The 8586-nt window shown below is 44.0% G+C and overlaps 1 pseudogene across 1 annotated transcript; it reads left to right on the plus strand.

Moving 5' to 3' along the window:
- The first annotated feature begins 296 nt into the window (after positions 1–296).
- Positions 297–8229, plus strand: LOC123157945 (serine/threonine-protein kinase RIO1-like; annotated as a pseudogene). Its single transcript, XR_006479212.1, has 12 exons — positions 297–2236; positions 2370–2498; positions 3084–3176; positions 3403–3482; positions 3636–3749; positions 4044–4117; positions 4241–4317; positions 5015–5096; positions 5186–5278; positions 7221–7328; positions 7417–7491; positions 7610–8229. The product of XR_006479212.1 is annotated as a serine/threonine-protein kinase RIO1-like (transcript).
- The last annotated feature ends 357 nt before the right edge of the window (positions 8230–8586 follow it).

Raw genomic sequence — 8586 nt, forward strand, 5'->3', positions numbered from 1 at the left:
GATTTTTTTATTTGTAAGATTATATTTCAATCCTAATGGTTCTTTTCACTATTTGGGCTTGGTCCAAACGCAAGAAAAAAATGATATTCTCTCATGATGCGTCTCTCACATACTCCCGTTCTAGTACAAATACGTGCATTTGCTCAGTAAAAAAATGCATTGTGCATGTCCTCCTTTTTGTGGGGGATTAAAAAAATCAATCAGCTAATAGAAATAGCGCTGGTTAGTTCGAGCCGACACGTACACCATCCATCACGTCACGTGTACCTCGCTCTAGAGAGGCCATGCTTCAAAGCTTATCCATTCGTCTCCACCTCCACCGCTCTCGTTCTATTCTATCTTTCCATCTCTCCGCTCTCACATCCCTGCCGAGCACCCGTTGCTTCCAGCCGGCCTGACGAGTGGCGACTGTTGACGAGCTATCACTGGAAACCCTGGCGACTACCCCACAGGCCGCTTCCCCCGGTAGTGCGCCGCTACCAGCAACCCCATCTCCAGCTCCTCCCCCTCGCCGTCATCGGAGTCCGGAGGCCACCACCATGCGAAGCCTCCGTCGTGGCGGTGGCGCCGGGCGGGGCTTCTCGTCGCCTCCCGGCTGGCCCGTGCGTGCGCCCCCTCGTGGCGGTCAGCTCAGCGCTCCGTACGTGCGTCGGTGCGTCTCTTTGTGGCAGATCCGGGGCGGCTGTGCTCCCATGGCCAAACCCGTGACTCCTGCGCGGCGCCTTGCCCCTCCGCTTCCTTCAAAGGAGGCCCGGTGCGGCGCATCCTCGATCTACATCATCCGGCTCCACCCACCCTCCCTCCTCGACCTCCCGGTGACAGTGGCTCGGCCCGGCCATCCTAGATGCCACATCCCCACGCGTGTGCCCGGCCGTCGGATCTGGTGAAAGCAAGGATCGGCCCCTATAGGCGAATCGGAAGAGAAGAGAGCGGGTCGTCGCCTGCAACCGCCGCTCATGGACGCCCGTGTTGTTCATCAGGTAAATCGGGAAAGAACACGGCGAGGTGAATCAGGCAGGTGGCGGCGGCGGAAGGAGCCTCCCGTCGAGCCGCCCGCCTCCGGATACGCCTCCCCAGCCCCTGCCGCGCATGAATCCGGCCCTTGCAATCTCCAGCCGCCGCCTTCGCTCGAGCCACCGCGCCGCCCCCAGCCGCTCGAGCCACCGCGTTGACCCGATCCAGAAGCTGGGCTTGAGCGGCGGCGCGACGGCGGGTCGAGTTCCGGCGGATTCCGGCGGGGCGACGACGGGGCGGAGTTCGGCGGCGCGCGGCGGCGTTGCAGGGCGTGGCGGCGCTGGAGGTGGATGAGATTGGGGTTCATGGGTCGTTCGTGTGGCTAGGTTTTTTTTTTCTTTCCAGGGGGACCGCGGGTTGAATTCTTAAAACGGCAGGGTTCTTTTTGTAATAACGAAACGTTTTCTGAGATAGCAACTTAAAAAGGGACTGCGGGTTGAATTCTTGAAAATAGAGGGGCTTTTTTGCAAAAGTGACGACGACGTACGACCAGAAGCACTCCTTGCTTTATTAGTAGGGAAAGAAATAAAGGTAGAGAGTAGAGATTAAGGTATAAAGATAAAGATAATAAATTAATTAGTTAGATAAAGATAAAGATAAAGATAAATATAGATGTGAAATAAAATAAATAAAATAAACGCGGGCCTGGCCAAGGCGTGCGTTTAGCCACGTGCCGTGCCGGGTATGCATCACGCCAGGCACGGCCCTAGCCACAAATCGAACCCTAACTAAGAAATCTCATCCCCCCATCCCAGCCGCCACACCGCCCACAGCGCAGGCACAGGCGAGCAAGAGAAGGCAACGGCGCGACGGCACGACAACGGGGCGGCCGCAAGAGCAGCGGATCAGCGCGCGGGGAGCGGCGGCGACTCTGCGCGTGGGCGGTGGCTCGCGAAGAGCATCAATGCACAGATCTCGGTGAACGTTGAGCATTCTGTCGTCGAAGATGGTGCACGTCGAGCTCGACCTTGCGGACGAGTGGTCCGAGTCCGACGTCTCGGAAGATGTCTCCGACTCCGAAGTGGGCGACGGCCTGGACTGGCTCGACACCGTCGAGAGCCATGATGGTTCAGCCCGGCTATCCGCCGCCTTCTCGACCGTCGGAGGCGCGGCAGCGGCGCGGAGGCCGAATGCGCACGGCGGCGTGCTCTCCCGCCCCTTTCAGCCGCTCTCCAATCGCACGCAGAAGCTCGCCTCCCACATCCGGGCCACGCCCTTGGAGGTATGCAGCGTCAACTCTTCGCCTTAGAGATCCTAGCGTGGTGAATTATTTGCTTGTGCATGTTATCTACAGTCTCGTGTTATGGTACGTTGTGTTCAATATCTTATGTGATTGATTTTGTATTATTTATAAGGAGTGGGAAGGTAGAATGAACGTGGGGATGTCAAATTCGGTAACGACTGCAATCAGGGACAGCATAAGGGACACATCAATTGGCAAAATAAGGAACCATGAGAAGGCCGATCGTGCTACGGTGGAACAGGTCTTTACATGCTCTCTGCTAAGTGATATTTATTCTGTCCTATGCCTTTTGGAGCGGAACATGTCTGCTTGCACTTGCAATCTTGCATAATCCTAATGTACCATTCCATTCCCTTTCAATCGAGCTGGCATTTGTTTCAAGAGTCTGCTTGGTTAGAAAGTATCTTCTTGTACTGGATACACAAGAAGTCAAATTAAGTCATTAAGAATTTGTTTTAGTGCATTTTACATACCATTCTGCCTTTTATTGCACTTTTTATGGAACTCTGTTTAATTCCCAGCTATATGTATGATCTAAATGGCACCATGAGTCACCAACTCTTTTTGTTGCAGTAATGTTGGCTACTTAAGTGAAATTGCCTGAGATGATGTCTATCTAAATTATTTTCCTGATTCCTGATTGCAGTTTTTCGTTAGACATGATTACCACGTTAATTATCTTTAATTTTGTGTACATACGGCTGAGGGGTAGAAGTTTCTTCTCTTATACAAGCATTAACCATGCTCTTCCTGATGCTTAGTGAAGTATCGGTTACTTTACATTTATCTAATAACTTCATCAGCGAAGTAATTCATTTATATGCAGGCCATTGACCCAAGAACACGCATGGTTTTGTTCAAGATGTTGAACAGTGGTGTTTTTAATAATATAAATGGTTGCATTTCTACAGGAAAAGAGGTAAACACTAAAATGCAGTGCATGTGCTACTGAACTATTTCCTTCGATCTGTGTATTTCTCTTTACTGCAGACCTAAAAGCATTAGAACATTAATAAATGAAATACAGCTCCTTGTTCGGTAAATAGAATAAAGAGAATTCTGCTCAATCTGCTGGTTTCAGTTATCTGTTTTCCCAATTGGGTATATCTACTTCCATATTCAACATTAATCCACTTCCTGTGCAGGCAAATGTCTATCATGCAACAAAGATAGATGGCCAGGAGCTAGCAATCAAAGTCTATAAAACCTCTGTCCTTGTCTTTAAGTAAGATTCGATTCTTTACACTTGTTTGTTGCTCCCTATAGATTCTTGTTGAAACATATTGCAGTACTGTGTCATGTGATATGCTCTTTATCCTTTTCGTACTTGTTAAAAGAATTGTTCTGTAAAGGTTTGAGTGACATTTGTTTATTGCAGGGATAGAGACAGATATGTTCAAGGAGATTATCGTTTTAGATATGGTTACTGCAAGCATAATCCCCGGAAAATGGTTAAGACCTGGGCTGAAAAGGAAATGAGAAATCTTAAACGGTGGGATATATTTTTCATACCTTATTCATAATTTCATATTGCTGTTACTCTAGTATAAGCTGTTGCCTTGTGACTATGAGGTCACAGGTTTGAGTCCTGGAAACAGCCTCTTGCAGAAATGCAGGGAAAGGCTGTGTACAAAAGACCCTAAGTGGTCGGACCCTGCACAAGCGGGAGCTATGTGCTCCGGGCTGCCCTTTCTTTTAAAAAAAGTCTTATTGCTCCTTAATCTCTTGTTCTCCTATAATTTTCTAGTATTTAAATCCATCTATTTCTTTGTTACCCTCGTTACAGAGTGGCAGCAGCTAAAATTCGATGCCCAGCACCATTGCTCCTGAAGCTTCATGTATTGGTGATGGAATTCATAGGTAATTCCACAACTTTCCTGTGTAGCATTGGTATATTTGTAGTTGGAAGCATGCTTATCTTGCTGGCAGGATAAAATTATAGTTGATATATGTTCTGATACAAATTCTTTTGTTATCCTTCAGGGAAAGGAGGTTGGGCTGCTCCTCGTCTTAAGGATGCTGCTTTGTCGGTTGACAAGCTGCGTGAAGCTTACTTTGAGGTACATCCGTACATGACAAGTCAAAACAGTTTTCTCTCTTAACTGGATAGCTATAAATGGATCTGTACCATTACCTGCTGTATTGATATCTAACTGGGTGGTTCAAAGTTGGAACTCGATATATTTTTATACAACTTAACATGTAGATCATAATTCACATTTGAGTATAGTTTGCAAGGGATGGTGATGCCGTGATGGTACAAGAACCTTCTGAGCTATAACAAACTTCTTAATGTTGTTTCCATTGCACTCAATTTTCCCCACTCGCTTGTTGGGTCATATTTTAGTCAACTACAACAAAGCCTTTTTGGGCTGTATTTTTGTCAGCACTTCAAAATTTTAGTGAAGTTCTACAATACTAGTCTAGTTTTTCTGGACAGAAGAATGGTCAATATTTTGTAAAACTTAACTTCTTTGAGGTGACTTTGTAGTTCCGCCTATCATAATGGTCATTTACATTTCCACAAGTCCTCGTGCAAAATATATTTTATTCACATTGTAGTCCCAGGCCCAAGCTTTCATTTATTCTGGTGCTGATGTGTATTATAATATTCTCTGTACTGTTAGTCATTATAGATTTTATCATACACTAGATTTGGGTTAAGAGAATCAAGCCAGATGAAAGCTCTCATTATTGATTGCAGTATTTGTGTATCATTTTCAGTTTTCTCATGTACTTACTGCACCATGTTTTCAGATTGTTACGATAATGAGGACACTTTATCAAAAGTGCAAGCTGGTCCATGGCGATTTGAGTGTATAACATTCTTTATTTTAAGGTAATGAAAACTTGTTAATTGAGCTTTTTCCCATTAATATTACCATTGTTCCAGAAAACCTTTTCTTATATCCTTCTTCTGTTGTGCAGGGCCACTTATATATCATTGATGTTTCGCAATCTGTTGATGTTGATCACCCTTTGGCGTTGGACTTATTAAAGGAAGATTGTTTGCATGTTTCTGTAAGTGAAAGCTGGATAGATCACCACCCATGTGTATATTAATAAATCGGAAATGCTATTTGGCGAACGTTTGCCAGGAGCCTAATCCTGGTGAACGCCTTCGCTGCCCTCTCATGGATGTTGGCGCAAGGCCAACTTCACATCAGCTCTCTGGAATCGTCCGCTGTGAACGGATCCCTGGCGAACGTTCCTGTTTTCATTTTTTCACGAAATCACGAGTGATGCGCGGCTGAAGGGAGTCGAACTTGCCACCTCCAGCAGGAGTATTAAGCTCAAACTTACTATGTATTTGAGTGAACTGTTTTTTAAATTCGGGTTTCCATTTAAAAAATAATGAATATCCTGATTTTTTTTCCATTTCTGAAAGAACAAAAATCCCTATTTTTTAGAGGGGATTTTTTTTCTTCTAAACTTACCATGTGCATTTTTATTATAGGTAGGATGGCAATTCATAGGCCTTCTTTTATTATAGTTTTATTCTTTGAAGAGAATGGCATTTTGTTATCAGTAACATGGCAATTTTTATTTATCAAGAGTTTTAATAGTCAAATAACATGGAATTTTGTTTTTTTAGAGGATGGTAGTTTAATAATGATAACATGACATTTTTATTATTAAGAGGGTGACAGTTTTATTACTAAGAGCATGGCATTTTATTATCAATGACATGGTAGTTTATTATTAAGAGCACGACATTTTTAATAGTCAATAGCATGACATTTTTGTTTTTAAGAGGATGGCGTTCAGTAATGAACATGGCATTTTCATTATTAAGAGGATGACAGTTTTATTATTAAGAGTGGCATTTTTATTTATCATTAGCATGGCAGTTTTTTTTAAGATCATGTCATTTTAGTAGTCAATAACATGGCATTTTTATTATTAAGAGGATGGCAGTTTTTATTATTTTACAGGATGGCATTTTAATTTTTAATGGCATAACTTTCTTTTTCCTTTTTTGACCATGGCAGTTTTTCAAAATTCAGATCATTGCAATTAGGGTCCTGTTTTTGTTGTTGGCATTTTTTCAAATATAAGAAAAGCTAACTGGTCCTATGGGCATAGCGAAAACTGTGTTTGCACTTTTTTTTATGAATGGGCTGGAATTGGCCAATTTTTTAAGGCCTGAATTGATCAACTAGTCGCTGAGCAAGCCCATACGAGTGAACATTTTCAGCGACCAAAAAGGTTCGCTCGATGAACCCTCATGGGGCGAACGAACAGTTCGCGGGGGGCTCCTCCCAGAGCTGATGTACGCTGGATATTAGGGTATAGAATATGGGTATAGAATTGCCATGGGTATAGAATATTTTTCCTTTAAAACCATTACAATTTTATAACTGTATCTTTTTGGTTAAATGTCAATTATAATTTTTAATAGTGTTTCATATAGTCTCACGGCAATTTCATAATTTTTTGGTTTCGAAAAATGCTTTTTTTTTGCAACTTACTGTGCACTACTATTATTTATATGGTAATGTTATTCAGCTGGGAAGGGGGTGGCAAGCAAACACATTTTCTTGGCAGTTTTAGTTTGTGACGTGAGATCAAACGGTGGCAGTTTTAGAAGGAAAATGCCTCTCTGAAGAAACTGCCATGCTGTTCTGAAGAAACTGCCACCCCCATACAACTAAAACTGCTATCTAAACGTTCACAAATGCCACCCCCTCCCAGCGGAAGTTTGACAGCCAAGAGGGTCGTATTTTGCATGGCAAATTTATTTACGACATTTTAAAAAACCCAGCTAATTGGGCCTAGCCCCTTCTTTCTGCACGTTTCATAATTTACTAGACCAGCTGGGGTTGCTGGGAAACTCCCCCCGGGAGAAAACGCATGGGTTCGCCCGATCGGACCCCTGGGGGCAAATGAATCGTTCTTTCGGCACTGCATTATGTGGGTCCTAATAAATTGCTAACTCTGATATACGCAACATTTTGTGCAGGACTTCTTTCTGAAACGAGGTGTCGCTGTCATGACAGTAATGGATCTATTTAATTTTGTGATTGATCAAAACATTGCGGATGACGATGTAGATGATTACTTAGAAAAGGTATGTTGAATGGAGATAAATTGGTGATTGTGCATGCTGCATCATGGATAAAGAATCTAATGGATTAGCTGTATTCTGTTAATCACAGGTTCAGCAGAAGATGTTGGAGAATGGAGATACACTCGCAAATGATGATGACATATCTCCAACAGTCATGGTGCAGGTAAGATTAGTTCAACCGTCATCTGCTCACATTTGCCATAAATGATTAGCCTTCTAAGCAGGAGATCTTGATGGACACTACCAGGTTTAACAATAATTCACTTGATTTCTGTGTGTAGACGTTGGATTATGTGAAGCAGTGTGAGGCTGATATAGTCAACATGTCAATGTTGCAACGACCATCCCTGTGTTACGAGCCACCAGCGGATAAGCTTTATAACCAGCCATTGCTAGGATTTGTGCGGGCTGAAAAAAACAAGCGTACTGCTGAAAAGCAGAAAAAACAGTTGCCACATAATAAGTGCTCATTGCTAAGTAGTGGATCTTGCTCTAGTTCTGGTGAAGATTCGAGGTATGAGGCTGATCCCAAGATGGGACCTGAGGAGAGGAAGGCTGCTCGGAAGGAGGAGAAGAAGAAAGTGAAAGAAGAGAAGAGAGAAGCTCGGAAGACGAAGGAGCCGAAAGCCGATAAGAAGAGGAGGAAGAAAATGGCAAAAGCGAAGTGCAAGAGGTAGCAATCTCTGGTTGATTTAATTCTGTGAGAGCCTGTATGATTGAGTGTTTATAACGAGTAAGGACGATGCTTCCTCAGCGATAACGCAAACAAATGTCATTGGATTCTCAGTTGTGTTTTTTTTTGTTCATTCCGCTTTTTAAATTGCGCAGCCCTGAAGTGCAGTAGTGTCTAGCTACCTTGTAAATGGTGCCTTGTCAATTGTCATCAGATTTAAAATTTCCATGTAGTTTCGTTTTGTGACTTGCCAGCTAAGAAAAGTTTCTCAATGCTGCACAGGGCATTTTTTCTTGTTCCTTGTTTTTTTATGGACGTGTCTAGGTGGTGCCCGACCGCCCTGGGATCACTAACCAGCGCCCACCCAAAAAGGAAACTACCTGGTACCCCGACTGAACCGAAAAAGGAACCCACCCACCCGCGCGCTCGAAACTGCACCACTAGCGATGACAGTTGGCCGCCACGGGATCACGTGACCGAAACCACTTGAGACCAATTGCCCCCAAGGCCATCTTCTTCCCCACGAAAGAAGGATCTGCTCAGGGGGCAAAAACATTCATCGCCAGGAGAAGAACATGGCAGCTC

This window comes from Triticum aestivum, chromosome 7B (assembly GCF_018294505.1).
Source record: "Triticum aestivum cultivar Chinese Spring chromosome 7B, IWGSC CS RefSeq v2.1, whole genome shotgun sequence".
In the NCBI taxonomy this organism is placed as follows: domain Eukaryota; kingdom Viridiplantae; phylum Streptophyta; class Magnoliopsida; order Poales; family Poaceae; genus Triticum; species Triticum aestivum.